The sequence below is a fragment of the Cardiocondyla obscurior genome, linkage group LG18 (assembly GCF_019399895.1).
Source record: "Cardiocondyla obscurior isolate alpha-2009 linkage group LG18, Cobs3.1, whole genome shotgun sequence".
Lineage (NCBI taxonomy): Eukaryota > Metazoa > Arthropoda > Insecta > Hymenoptera > Formicidae > Cardiocondyla > Cardiocondyla obscurior.
The window spans coordinates 5,148,704-5,164,371 of NC_091881.1; the positions used below are offsets into that span (position 1 = coordinate 5,148,704).

Genomic DNA, 15,668 nt, shown 5'->3' on the forward strand with positions numbered 1-15,668 from the left:
AACCGCGGTAATTAAAAGACTCCGAAAATCCAGTTTGCCGGTAAGTTTTGAACAGCGCGCAGGTAGGGCGAACAAAGCAGAGGGAAGAAGTTGGGCGGGGGATGCACGCGTGAGACGACGTCGGGGGTACAAGGTGGTCACAGAGAAGTACCTACTTCCCGTAGCCATCCACCCGTCCTTGTGTCCCTGTTTAAGGGTTTCGCCGGTGCAGAGCCTGGTACCACTAGTGCACCCCCTTCCCTGTGGTTCCCTCTGGTTTCCCGGTCGCCCCCGCTTACCCTTAACGCGCTCCACGCGCGACGGGCACCCCACTCTCGTTTCGTTCTCCTCGCCCGCGAGGAGGAAGCGGCCCGCAGAGGTTCTCATGCTGCGCGACGTACCCGCGTCACACGTGCGCGGTGGCGCGCGCGCGTACGCGCGTATCCGCGAGGGCGGGTGGCGGCGGGCGCGCGTCACGAGACGCTAGAAAAGCGAAGGTGCCCACGGATGTATTTTTTAATTATTGATTTTAATGACGAGGGGAGCCGCTGCCAACGCCATCTTGGATGCTGGGCGGAGTAAGAAGCGTACTCTCCCCTTTCCCCACTGTCCACCGCGCTCTCGCTCTTGCTCGCTCCCTCCCATCTATTCTCTTTGTCTCTTTTTCGCGTACTTTTCCTCTCGCTTCTCTGCGACTCTTTCGGGGGGGGCCCTCTACCTCTCTTTCTTTCTTTCTCCGCAGGCCGGCTCCTTCTTTTTCCATCCATCCTCGGCTCGCTTCTTCCTCGGTACCCTCTCGCCCCCACTAGACCCGCCACCGCTCGCCGCGTGGTTTCCCTCTTTCTTCTCTACTAATGCCGAGAGATAGACAGATGATGATTAAGAAAGCGCCGGTACGTGTGCGGACAACGCCGCGACGCCCGCTACCTCCGCCCGCTCGCTTCTCGTTCTCCACCATCCTCCACCTTTTCCTCCTTCTCCTGCCCCTTTTCTGTCCCTCCCCCCCGACAATTCTTCTTCTTCTTCCTCTTTTCCTCTCTCGATTCTCTCCGCTGCACTTCGCCCCCTCTTCCCCCCTCCCCCTCCCACTCGGTCGCGGACTCTCTCTTCTTTTTTTTTCTCGTCGCTTGATTTCCGCTCGTTCGTTCCCTCTTTCCTCGTCTGTCCCTCCCCCCCCTCCTCCTCCCTCTGGCTCTCCCGAAACTTTTTTTTTTTTCTTTCTCCGCGAGCCTTCCTTCCCTTGCGGTTACACGTTTGTCGCGTGCATCATGGTCCGCGGAGAACGCTTTCGAACGGTTTGCCCGCTATTTGTTACTGACGGTTTCGCGGAAGGACGTTACCAGCGCGTCCATTATCAAGCAGCTATGGCCGATCGGCGATGGTGAACGCGAATAATCATGCGGCTGCGGAAAATATCGACCGATATTGAAATGCGAGCAGCGTACCCGACGATCTAGTACGCGTTTTCTCGAAAATAATTCGCCCGCGTTTAATCTCTATGCCCTGATTGACTTCCGTTAAGTTTTCCTTCCTTTTTTTCTTTTCTTTTTTTTTTCTTTTTTTTCTATTCGATCTGATGGTTAATTGGTTGCACTCCATCAACTACAAAATGATATAAAAACCGAAGAATATCAGATTCAATGATACAATTAGGCTTTTTGCGTTGCTATTATGAGAAATCCTGACTTTCACGGGAGAATTCTTGGATTTCACCTTCGGGCGTATCGAATGAACATAGCGTACGAATAAATTCTCGATTCGGAGTGAAAGACTCGAAATATAAATTTGTGAGGACGCTGTTTATGTAATGACGTTAATTTTTAAAACGCTCTGCAACCCCTGGTGATCACTGTGACGACGTTAAACAGCCAGGCACTGGTTGAATATCGTGTGCAATTGACTATGTTAAGCTGAACGCATTAAATTCAATTACGTGAGAACTTAGATAAGAGTAATTATGTAAAAAATTTATCCGCTACGCTTTATTAAATTTAAAAATTAAATATTCGCCGTGACGTGATCGCGAACACGTAAAAATAAACACAAGCCGGCTTGAAATATACATATTTAATTACAAAAAACCAGCACGTAAATAGAAACTTTCGTTTCATATATAGTATTTTATTTTATTTTTTTTCTCGTATTAAATTAAAAATTCAATTCGAAGGTAACGTCTCGTAATTACATTTTCACATTATAAACGTTGCCTGCATTTAAATTAATCGAGATGGATGGTAGTTGCGAAGATTGCTGGAAAAGGTCTTACAACAGTGGAGTTTTCGTCGCGTAATCAAGCGCCTCTTCGGACAACCGTATACCACATACGTGATCGCAACGATTTCGAATAATAAAATAATCTTTACCTGAATTCCGTCCCGGCGATCGCCAATCCATTTATCCGCGATTGTCCGTCGGTCACCGATGACGATGAAAACTCGCTCTCGCCTCCGATTGCGAGAGCCCGGCGTATTAGTACGTGTTACGGTCGTTTAGATAACGTTTAAATCCGCTGTTTATCGGCGGCTCGCTCGTGTACGCGCGGAGGTAAGAAACCGCGGAAGGAGAGGGCCGCACGGTCGTGCACGAAATCGATCCTCGATCGATTGGATCTTCGTGGCGAGCGACCGCGTGTGTACGTACGATGAGAGAAAAACCGTTAACTAAACCCCGCGATCGATATTATCGAAAGGGTGAGGAAGATTCGTGCGTTAGGTACGCCATGTGAGAGCGAGAAGAGAAAGGGAGAAGGCGGGTGAGAGAGTGACAAAGAGGAAATAAAAGAAAGGGAAGAAGTGGCCGGGGACCAGCCGGCGCCCCATTGTGAATTAATTACCCAGAATCGTCGCGGGGGGCAGCGTCAGGGCGCATCGCGTCAACGCCGAGTCACGTTTTCGTTAATTCTCACCCTGGTCTCCGCGCCCGTCTGTCGTTCCACCGCGCTTAAATACTTATCGATAATCCGATCGGTGCGAGCAGCACCGAGCCGCGCCGCATACTCGACTTCGACGGTGCTCCGTTCTTCCGAGCGAAAGTCGACGCGAACCCGCGCGTTCGAACAGCGTGACGGGCCGAACGTGTGTTCTCCAAACGAGGACGGTTCTTCTTACGCGCCAGCGATCGTATCAATTATGGCGAGAATTAGGGTACCACTTTTATTTAGCGCGGAGACGCGGTAGCAAATTGGATCTCTCGCTCTTTTTCGCGGGGATCTAATTTGATAATTTCCTGACGACAGGACCGGAGAGGCGCGCCGAAAGAAGGACAGAGAGTGAGGAATAAGCGCTTCCAGGCGAAATAGTTGACAATATTAGCTGGAATCTATATAAACGGCATGTATTTCACGGTGCCGTTTAGTGTCACATGTTATATTTCAAGTGATTTCGACGGACGTTTATTTCAGGGTAATTTAATAATTATCGAAGAACGCGATCGTAAACCGTCGACACATACCGAAGCGTATTAATGACAGGAAGACTTAATATTTTATGTGGGGACACGGTCGAGTTTTTGCAGGCGTGTAAGTCTTGTCCTTGAAGAAGGAAGCATACGGACTTCGTCCGTCGGCGTACAATATATGTAGGCCAATCTCTTTCAGAGCGACAATGCCGCGATGCACGCTTCAAAGACCGCGTATCCTAAGAACACTGTGAAAGCAGACAATGCGCGACGGTCCAGTAAATCCCGATCGATGCTCAGCGTCCGAGGCATGAGAAAAGAGATCGGACCGGAAAGAGTGGATCGCTCGGATCGTAATTTTGTTGACCTTCCCGCTGTTAACTCGTACAAGTGTTCGCGCCGCGTTCGTTGCGCTCGGCTGAAAAGTTATTCCATTTTGTTCGTACGCCAAATTTATGCGAGTCATCTTTGGAAGTGAAATCGTCCTTTGATATATAGAATAAAATATATATCGGCGCATTTTTTTTTTTTTTTTTTTGCGTAAGTTGGTCCGGCGACTCAAACGTCTTGTTGATCTAAAAACATTGTCCGCGAGCAGCCGAGGAACGAGAACGAATCGTCGAACAAATCATCTTGTCGCGACACGAGAGACACGCGCGCCATTTATCTCCCACGAAGACCGATCGAGAATCGATGGAGACTGGCCGTTGATTTGACCGACCAGCACTTACGAGCCGCGCAGTTTTATGGTCCTTACTTTTACGGATGCGCGATAGAATTCACGATTGAGAACGAGGGTTAAGGGAGGGTGAACGGGAGGGGTGGTAGCGTGATGCGGTATAGTAAGTCGGAGAGCGTGTCGGCGCCCGGACACGCTGAAGACGGGGAAGATGGAGGAGGACACGGATGTCGGGGTGCGAGAAAAAGCAGAAGAAGAAGCGAAACGAGATCGGATCGCGGCATCCGTTGAGGTTACGCGGAGAACATCTCGAGGCGCGTTATGCTCGCGCGAAGTTCCGGCACGGCGCGGGGGCTGCCATAAATTTCGCGACCGTTCTTGACGGCACACGCAGCGTAGGATTTTTGCGGGGAACAAACTTTCCATCTGCAACGCTTTTGCTCGGGAATTGGTATCTTCTTCCGTGCATAATTAAGGCGGTTAAATGATTCATTCGGGACCTCCCTTCCTTCCCTCCCGGTATCGTTATCAATTAGAAAAATGAAAGTGACTTTCTGCAGATTGAACTCGTTCTCTTACGCGAATCAGACGTTAACGAAACAAACCCGAGGCCTGAATTTTTTTTTAAAGACGCAACGCACACCTGCTGATTATACCTGCCGCTGTAATATTTTCTTATCCGCGCGATGATTCCATTTTTGTTAAATAATATTGAGGTGATTTCAAAATGTTCACTAATGTGAAATAGTTGCGAAATGAATCTTCACGAGGCGGGATTTGTCGACAAGAAATTCCGAAACTCACGATGTTAATTTCAATAACAGTTTCACGGTGAAGATTGTCCTCCGCCTTTTGTGAGTTTTAAAAATTGCATTAGCCGTGTAATCTGACTAAATTATATGAGCAAAATTAATGGCTCTCGAGCTTCCTGATTTTCGGCCCTCGTTTCGGTATCTATTCGACGCAGCGTGTGCCTTGGCGAGTGTCCAGTTTACGGAGGACTCTCGCAGTGAGGTCTGCAACCAGCGTAGCGCGATCTCTTAATCATGTCTCTCTTGGGGGGAAAAACCGGCGAATGTCCTGATTACACGGTTACTTAGGCACGGGTAATATTTCATTATCGAGCGCCGCCAACGCTCGAAGAATTTACGTGTCCGATTTTATTCGCAGCAAGTTTTTTTTACTTGCAACTTCGAATACCGAGCGAGCGGTATCGCGCCGACCGATCCCGCGAACTGAATTACTACGTTACCTATACTCGAACTGTAACTAGAATACATTATTATACTACGTGTGAGGAAAGACGGAGGGAAGCGAGACGAGCGGCGTCGCGGAAGTTGCGTGCTCGACCGGGCGGCTCGTCAAGAAGAAAGTTGGCGGCAACGGCGGTGTCGCGGCGCCGTGATAATTATAGATATCGCGATGCGCTTGCCGACGTTACACGTACGCGCACACGTGAAGATGATAAAGTAACGTGTACGAAATACGAGATTGTTTGAAAATTGTTCAGCTTTCATGTTCGCCGAAAGTAACTCAGAATTGCGCAAATAATAAAATAAAAGAATGTAACAAGTTAAATGAATCTTACACGAGTTACAGAACGCGCGTATTTATAATTACATATGTTCTCTAAAGTAAACGGTGAAAATAGAAATAAATTATATGACGAATCGGAATTCGAAGAGGAACGTGAAACATATCTTTTGTGAAACGAGCCACCCCTCGCAGCGTAAGAAGACTTTTCGTATTCGGGTGCGTGCTCTCATAGGCACCGAGCGTTGATGAGTCGAAGCGGGAAGATGAAGGGAAGGAAAAAGCAGAGTGTGGGCACTGTGGAGGAAACCCGAACGAGCCCGAGGAGAATGGAGGGCACGAGGAAAAGAAGGAGAAGACGCGCAGGAGGAAGCGAAGAGCCGGGCTTGGCCCTTCCGATGGGCGAGACGGGGTGAGGGTGAGCGCGAGAGAAAGACGGACGGAGGTGGCGGAGGTGGAATTAATGCACGCACCGGGCCACGCACCCAAACCCCTTAGAGGCAGCCAGCCTACTTCGTTATACGACAAGTATAAGAGGAGAGCACAGAGACTTTTATTGATCGTCTGGCAAAAACTCAGAAACCCTCATTTCGTGCTCCGTACCCCCAACTCTCTTACCGACGAGCCTCCACCAACCTCTTTCTCTCTCTTTCTCTCTCTCTCTTTCTTTTTCTCTTCCTCTCACCCATCACGCTTATCCTCCTGTTCGTGGAAAGAGTGACGGGCTGTCGTCGTCGTCGTCGTCGTCGTCGTCGTCTACGGTTCCTTCGATACTAAAGCCGCGCTGCCTCTCGATAATCTTTTACACTTAAGACCGAGGTAACCCTTTCCCTTTCTACGCAACCCACTTCGTGCACGTACCTTTTCTCTCCTTTTCTTTCATCCTACTGCGACGTTCTCTCCCATCGTAGCGCTTCAAGTCTCTTTCGCAACCTCTGCCGGCCGAAGGCACCCGAGGCTATGTAGGTACGTGGTGGAATTACATCGGATACCAAGAGGGTGGAAGTTGCGGGGGGGGTTAAAGACGAGATTCCGAATCTTAGAACGTGCGCGAAAGTCCTTTTTCTTCCAACACGTTCCTCCCTTCCCTCGCGGGAGCTCTCTTGTCTTTTGTGGCAGCTGCGAACAGTAGTAAAGATTTTCGCAAATATTCACAGCTAATTTTTCAACGCAAATATGCACGCGGTTTAACGCAAGAAGTACGTATTTCTAAGATGTTCCTAAGATAAATTACTACGCCAGGTAAAAGTTTAACGACCTCAAAATAATCCGTGAAAAGTACATGTATCTTATTTTAAGTAGGCGGCATTTAAGCGGAAAACAACATCGATAAAATCACGGTAAAAGGGGAAAAAGTTTATCGGACTCGACGGCCGTGAAAACGGTGGACGGACACGAGCGCGCTCATCAGAAAAGTCGAGGCAACCGCGTGCGTCACGAATTCAGAGAGAGAAAAAAAAAGAGAGAGAGAGAAAGAGAAAAAAAAAACAATCTTTTATCGAAATATTCCATACAATGCTGTCCGTATCACGAACCGCTCGCGAGTGCACTCCCGCATTCTGGTCGGAAAAACGATGGCCGATCGTCATTGCGCCGTTCATTTTCAGTTCGCATTGTTCGTCCGCGCACGCATAATGCATAGAAATATTAGAGCTTTTAAGGCCTTAAAACGCAAGCACGCGACATCCGCATTGCGAGAGCGGAGAATGCACCCCCTTCCTCCCCCGATGCCCGTGGAACGCTCTACGTGTCAGCGAACGAGGAGAGAAGGAGAAAAGGGGGAAGGAAGCGAAGAGGTGGAGGGTGAGAAACGGCGAACGGGTAAGATGTGTTTGTTCCACACGAGCTATTGTCCGCGAAGACTACCTTTCCATTGTTTGTCGCAGTCTCGCCCTCTCTCTTTCAACGGCAGCAGCCACCCCTGTCGTTCAGTATCTTACATCGCGCCCAGCTTTATTTCGAGGGTTTTGCGCCACTCGAAAGGAGCGTCGGCTCTGCGCTCCCGCGAGTGCGAGGGAGACCCCCCGTCATGCCGCTTTTCTTCGGTTACCTAGCGAAATCGCGACCGACTCCTTTTAGGATCCTAACGAAGATAGTGACTTCCCACTTTGCCACCATCTCCACACAAACACATGTGCGCGTCCGTGCGCGTGCACACGTGTGCGTCGCATCGGTGCATAAATTTGCAGGAAAATTTCCGAAAGCCGATCAGAAGTGACGATTAATAACGTACATCGTATTTTACGAGCTATAAAAAAAAAAGGAAAAAAAAAATCTGGTTTATTTGTAATTCCGGATTAATCGCGAATTATTTTGGCGATTACTTTACTTTATATTATAGCGTGGAGAATTCCGGCGAGTAAAATGACGCGTCCTGTCGGCGATCACGAACGATCTTCCTTAGTTTTCCGAAGGCGTTAGATAACTGAAGGTAAGAAACGCGAGGAACGAGTTTTCGCCTCGCGTTTCCTGCGACCATAAATTAGTGTGTGAAGTTTTTGCGCCGCTATAGTTGCGCATGGATGCAATGCGCTTCGCAAGTCACATCCATCATCGAGATTTCGCAAGTCATGCGACTGCCGTGGTTGTCTTCTCGCGGGCAGTCGGGGAAGAATAGCGTCATTATCAGAGAAATGTTGACGCGCTCGTTGCGCGAAGTCCCTAGTTATTATCACTAAAAATAAGAAAGCGCGCTGCGATCTTGTATCATGTCACGAGAAAGGTGACGCAAGGCGTGAAATATTAATCACGGACGACGATATTACATTACTTATTACATAAGTCGATAGGAAAATTTATTGCATATTTTAATTGCTCCTCTCACTTGTTATTATAACCCGGTCGTCCCTACGTAATGCATTGCCCGATTGGCCTTCCGAGAAGAACGAGGATAAAGAGACGATTCTCCCTCCGCGGCGAAGTGGTAGGAAAAGGGGCATCCACGTGTTTCTCGGTGGACAACGAGCGCGAAAAAATTCTCGATCCGGCTTTGTGCGCCGGAACGGAGATGCGCCGCGCGCGTGTACCTTAGCGGGGATCCCCTTTGCATGTGCGCTCGGAGATCTACTTACACACATGGCCGAACAAAGTACCTGAAGCGGTGCGCCTTATTGTCATACGGCCGGGCTCGGACTGCCGCTTCGGGCAGAGGGGTCCCGTCGCGTAATAATAATTAAAGTTATGCGCGCGTACAATCATAGTAATGGCCGCCAACCGGTCGTCCGCCGTGCCGCGGCCAGAAACGAGAGGAGATATCCAACAACACCGACACAGCCCCCCGGTGCCGTCACACTTGAGTGCGCGAACTCTCGCTAAAGACTAAGAGACGGGTGGGAATTGGGGGGTGGAGTTGGTGGCGTAGCAGGCTCCGCGGGGGAGAGCGCCTCCTGGAAATATTCTAATAAGCAAAATTTTCGCTTTTGTATTTAAGAAGAGGGAAAGAAGTGGTGCCGAGCGCAGTCGTACGCGAGGGGGACAGAGGCGCCGAGGGTTGAGAGGAAATGGGAGGAAAGGTTGGGGGGAGGGAGGGAGGGAGGGAGGGGGAGGGTAGATGATAAGGAAAGAATGAAAGCACCGAAGCAACCCTACCGTATACTCTCTGTTAGTCGCAATGGTGATGGTGGTGGGCGGGTGGTGGCGATGCCGGTTTTCAAGGGGTTAGAGTGACTTGAAGGAGAATGGGTACGTAGGGAGAGGAGTAGTACAGAGTTGCGGGAAGGAAACGGAAGAAGCGGAAGAAGAGAAGAAGAAGAAGAAGAAGGAGAAGAAGAAGACGGACAGACGAAGGGGGTGGCAGAGGGTCGAGCTGGTCGTATTGTCTCAGCGGGGTGGTTGCCCGCGAGAGCGCGGATCGAGGGGACATCGCGCGGAGAGAAGGAGATCGTCGGGGGGATGGCGGATGTCAGAGGATGAGAGGTAGCGAGGGCGGAAAGGGGCCTTGGCGGTTGAAGGAACGAAGCACGGCTGTGGAAGAAGAAGCGAAGAAGGAGAAAAGAAGAAGACGAAGAACAAGGAAGTTGCAACGCGCGAGGATCGAGAGAGAGAAAGACCAAGGGATGCGAAGGGGGTAAGACGCTGCATGAAAGGTTGGAAATGTAGATAGAATTTCTTCATTTCGCGTCCTTCGTCTGCCCCTCGCCCGCCTGCCGACCGCCACCGCGAGGCTTTCCCTTCCCCTCCCCCCTTCTGCTCCGTCCTCCTCCTCCTCACCCTCCGCCTCGCGTCGTCTTTTCCTTTACCACCCTCTGCCTCCCTTCTCTTCTTTCCGCGCCGTCCCCTGCCCACACTCCATATACCCATACCTCCGAACATCCTCGTCTCTACCCCCGATATTCCCCTCTCATTTCACCCATCCCCGCCATTCTTTCTCTTAAGACTCCGTGGCAGAGGAATCGTTAAAATCTGGCCGTACCCTCGGTGTACCTACCCTACCACCCTTTCGCCACCCACCGGCACCATCACCCGCCACCCGGCCGCGCGAGTCCTCCTACTCTTACTCTCTGCCTGCCGTCGGAGCTACCACCCACCTCCACCCCCATTTTCCATCCCCGCATCCCTACAGTCACTAACCCTTGAATGCCGCTCACTCACTACTTACTTTCGCGGGTGGTTGCAAGGAAGTAGCCCGGGGGAGCGGGGTGAGAGGGCAAAGGGGCACTGTAGGTATCCGCGAGAAGTAACGTTCGACTATTAATCAGAGGGATGAATGTATATACATTCGCGTCGTAGGGCGCGCGTACTATGAACGCGTCGAAAGTACCCCCGGCACGTTTCGTTGATTAGAGTTTGTTATCAATCTCGTCTGATTCATGTGACAGTTTCTTTTGCGGAAACCCTCGTAACTGGATGGCTCGATCTATTAGAGATTATCGTCCCAACTTTAATATTAAATTAATCCCTCTATAATAATACGCTACACGCTGTAATTAATATCAGCTCAATTTGATTCGTAATTATAAAAGAAAGTTCACACGCCACGTATTAATTTGAAGATGAACAATATCATTTATATTTTCGTCACGCTGCAATTGCGAAGAATAAAATTTTTAATAAAATAAATATATAACGAAAAAAAAAAAAAAGAAATTAATTAATTAATAACGTCGCGCCTATATTGCGTTGCAATATCAATCGTATCATATAAATAATCTTATCGTTGAAACTCAGGTGAAAGTTTTGAAGCGTAAGTGGTATTGAGGAATACTGCGCGAAGATGGAACAGCCGTGGGATATCGATAGCAGCTGTGATAGTTCTGAAAAGTTTAGGAGCACTTTATGCAACCTAGAACACTGCAATATTTACATTGATCGAGTATTAATGATTAAAGAGAAACAATACAAGCGCGGATGTTTTGAATACACATTTAAAACTGTCAATTAATAATTAAAAATTTAATTTAATTATTCTCTTTTAGTTGCTTGTCCTTTTTTTCTATTAATACTTTAAATAAATTTTTCAAAAGCATACATCTCGGAAAAAGAAAAAAAAAAATGTATTCCATCAAATTTGACATCTAATTTAAAACATAATTCCTGCCTCGTTCTCCTATTTCCCACAGTTTAACTTCTTATTAATTAAATATTGTTATATGTTAATTAAATTTCCCAATTAAGCTTTTAATGTTGCAAAATATCGCGGTTTTTGCTCACAATATGATTTCGCGAGTTTCCCGAACCCGCTTTTTAATAATTCTAAAATTAATTTCAAAATTAAAATTTTAATACAACCCTTAATTATTTGACTTCGATTTATATCAAGCAAATCTCGTTTTAATTGTTCTAATTAATTACGTATTAACGTTGTCCCCGAGTGGAAATTGATTTCCACTGTTATCTAATAATTAACTAGGCCAATTCGTGGCTCATCTCGTGACTGTCTAGCAATACTGCCCAGCACCGAGCCAGAAATGTTACACTCGAAACGTACTCGGCGCTAAATAATTATCACGATCTAATAACGAGCTAGAAAAGCCAACGTAAGTATCGAAACTTTTTTCGCCGCGTACTAGTCTACTGTTGTTTGTTGATCTTACGCAACGCACGCTCGACTGCCGAATCTGCTGGTCGTCGGATCCGCCGACCGGCGCGGTGGTGTGAGTACGTGCGTGTGTTTACATCGGCCGGCACCTTGCGCTCGAACTTCGCATGGTGGAGTACGCGCGGGGTGCGGACGGCGAGAACCAGTTTGTCCGGCGAATTCGGCAGTCGAGCTAGCTTTGCGTAAGGTCAGCTCGACAACAGTAAACAAGTACCCGGCGAAAAAAAAAAAAAAAAAACGTTCAGGCATCTATTTAGATACACGGTTTGCGCTGAACAGTGACGAGATGACCGATACTGGACAGACTTCGTTTCTATTTTTTTTCTTCTTAAACGACAACTTTATTTCTCGCCGCGAAATCAAATCAGCTAGATATATTTCCACTCGGGTTGTTATCAAGTATCACATTGCAGTGCCATATGTTGCGCAATCGTCGCAATCAGCTTATTCCGTTATTAATGTACGGACTCGGTAACAAGGATTAAAAGCGATTGCGTCACCGGGTTTTTTTTTTTTTTTTTTCTCCCTCTTCACGATCCTATTCCCGATCACAAGGCGGGACGAGTCAGGCAAGGGTGGAAACTTGCAAGAGAGTTTTCGACCGACACTCGAGGGTTATTGTTTCGGGCACCGCGGGATTTGCATTATTTTCTCCAACCGTTCCTCATTGTTCGTTCATTTTTGAACGTTGCATTCTCAGTCACGAATTCGTCCTTCTTCTTGCGTATCGCAATGCATTTGTGCAGGTGTAATTAGCGATGCGATCGAGTGCCGCGCTTTTCAGCTTCTAACTTATTCAACGTTTCTCATTCTCCGTCGGCTCTCTCTCTCTCTCTGTCTCTCTATCTCTCTCCCTTCTATCGCGAGAACGAACGGCGTCGCGACGCGAGGCGCATATATAGGGCTGGGTGCCAGATCCACCCAAAAGTATCCCCTAAAAGCGAACCTTCTCACACATATTCAATTCACGTGCAATCGAACTAATTTCGGGAGGACTTGAAAATTTAATATTACGGACGCATTAATATATTTAATTATGCATATTTTAACAAATAATTAACAAGAGTCAATTAGATAGAATTTAAATACTTTTGGGTGGAAATAAATATTTATCATTTTTAAAATAATTCTTTTCTATTTGTCTGCGTTAAAAAAAAAAAAAAAAAAAAAATTATTAGCGCAAGAACTTTAATGCTCGCTTTGCAATACGCAATTATTATTGACCGGTATAGATTTATCTCGTGTAGACCGCGTATTCTCCCTATATATTTTAACAATGTTAGTTCTCATAGCCCCAAGGGCCAATAAGGGATGAACGCCCACGGTTATAAATTCTTCTCATATTATACAAGTGAATATATTTTCATCATCAAAACTTTTAATTAATAATGTCATGTGCACAGTAAGAAAATTTTAAACTACATCTATACATTACAAACAAGTCTGATGCGCAAAGAATAATATGCGAAAATAAAAAAAATACAGAATATAAATAAAAGAACGAAAATCTTTTGTGGATAAAAAATAAAAAGAACATAAGGGAAAATTTATGAGATGCATTAATTTAGTTTTGTGTGCATATGTTAATTTTTATATCAGCTTTTTAAAAGATTCCAATTCGTCATTATTGTTGGAAAATTATAATTTCTTTATGATAATTACAATTGAGTAATGTACGGCGTGTTGCCGGTTCACTTACATTTGTAGCTTTCAGTTAGGTTGAAGTAGGTTATTTTCCATCTTTCAGTCCTTCCTTCCTTCCTTCCTTCCTTCCTTCCTTCCTTCTTTTCTTCCGGGGCAGTTTTCTGGATTATCCTGACGTGTCGTAGCACTTCACATCACTCGACAGTGTCGAGTCCACACTGTATTACACTGCTCTGCTTTTTTTTTTTTTTTTTTTTGTAATCACTCACTAATCACTAACACTATCACTCGAGAGCCGAACGACCGAAAGAACGACGGTGGATTATCGCGGCGATTTTCTACGATTAAAATTAAGAAGCGCGACGGGCGATCATTCGTTGTATAAGTTTGCACTCTCGATATTCCTGGCGGTGCTTTACTCCCATCCGGGTCTTCACTCGTGCCGTCCTCGACATAAGGAACTGCCTGCGATGTAAAGTGAGGTTCGAAAGACATAATTTGATTCACCCGTCGATCCTCGTCGGTGGAATAAACGACGCCGAGGTCTTGCGCTGCGAATGAGACCGGCCGCGACACAGAAACGTTCTCCGCGCACTTTATCGTCCTCGAGTTCCGTAAAAGTCACTTTGCTCCAAACAGGATGAGAGTTCTCGGCCGCGACGAAGAAGACGCGCGAGGTGCAGATCCCGCACTCTGGCGGTGACGGTTGCCGGAGCTTGCCGAAGACAAATTTTAATGGGAGCCGCCTCGGAAATGCCCGAATAATACGCGGAGTAACGCTCGTCGAACGGCAGCGCTGCGCTGCGACACCTGCTACATAACCTTGGCGTTCCGAAGCACTTTTTCCGAGCTCGAAACGGGGCACAAAACGACGAGCGGGATACCTCAGGTGTGCAGAAAATGATTGCCCGTACCCGAGTCGACAAAGTCGACACTTGTCCGTGTGCGAAAACTTCCTATGCGCGATCGAAAATGCACGAAGTTGCGGAGCGATTAATGACACGTCCGCGCGCGATGCCTCCGCAACTAGACTGACCGCTAGAGATTTCGGCACTAAGTTAGAAAGAGACGACCGCTTTAAAAAAGTGAGACAGCAATAGGTCCGATCGCTGTTCTTCTCCCACGGAGTTCTTGGAAGTGCTCGGGCTCGACTGAATTCTCGGAAGTGCTGAGCTCAACGCCGAGTAAATCTGTTTACGTTTTTTTTATGCGTTCGGCGAGCTCGAGGTGTCTTGTAAAGGAAAATAAAATAAAGCGTTTCTTTGCGACTCCGAAATCTATCGCACTTTCGAGTTCCCGGATCGTCGCCGGTATGAAACTCCTGTGCGAGCCAGCCCCAAAAATAATCTAATAATCTAATAATCTGAATATTTTTCTGTTTCGTAAAAATGTATATTTCTTAAAAAATTAGACACGGCAGCATCGATAGCTGACGTTTATTCTCACTTAGCACAAGGCGAGTTAGTAATGTTAAAGAGACCATTTAGGATTCCAAAAGAATTATTTTAAATGATTAGTTAACATCAACTTTATATTGCCGTAAGACTTAAATGAGTGATGCGACACGGAAATAATGATCCTAATTAAAAAATTAATGTAACACCTGAATTAATTGTAAATCGATTTTATAGTTGCCGCGCAACACCGACGCTGATTGGTTCTCTCGTTCCAGGTGATAGAAGCCCCTAGCGCGCCGACCAATCACAGCGCTCCACGGATCGCCTGATCGCGAGCTCGCGACGAGCCTATGTGATTCATTCCACGGCGAGCACTAGGAGATGACAGTCACATGGGGAGCATTGGAGGGTACGAGAGGACGATCTCTAGGTATCTGCGTGTGCTCTGTCACGACTCACGTCGTGTACCTGTGTCTCACCTCGCCCGAGAGTCCTATGAACCGCACGAGATACCGTCGTTGTCTATTCACCGACACTCGACAGGGCAAACGAAGGTGAATCTCGTTCTTTATTCCGCCATGATAATAATCTCGCGTACTCACAGTCCTCGCCCGTCTTCTTCGTCGCGGCCGAAATTTTCAGACGGTTTCTTGTGTCGAGATCGAAAATTTAACGCGTGTGTCCCGTGCGCGGAAGGACGATTCGACATCGTCCCGTCTAACTCATGTCGGCGGAGCAACCTTGAGAAGCACGGGGAAAGGGGACGGGTGCTCGCCAGCGGTAGTCAGTCGGCTCGTTCCTCATACGCATTACGAAGATCCGGGACTCAACGAGTGTAGACGCAGGGAGCGCGGGGAGTAGGGGGGACGCTGTGCACTAGATGTTCTGGCGCTGTTATGTGCGTCCGGTCACCTAGAACCAAACACGCGCGCCGTGATAATAATCTCGCGTACTCACAGTCCTCGCCCGTCTTCTTCGTCGCGGCCGAAATATTCAGAAGGTT

The 15,668-nt window shown here is 47.5% G+C and overlaps 1 protein-coding gene across 1 annotated transcript in view; it reads right to left on the minus strand.

The window, feature by feature from the left end:
• Window positions 1-14,000, minus strand: part of Lov (jim lovell) — a 37,341-nt gene extending 23,341 nt beyond the window's left edge. The window contains exons 1-2 of the mRNA XM_070669279.1: window positions 13,324-14,000; window positions 6,449-6,706 (exon numbers count right to left, since the gene is read on the minus strand). The gene's annotated coding sequence lies outside the window, so the exon portion shown is untranslated. The remainder of the gene's footprint in view (window positions 1-6,448; window positions 6,707-13,323) is intronic.
• Between the last annotated feature and the right edge of the window lie 1,668 nt (window positions 14,001-15,668).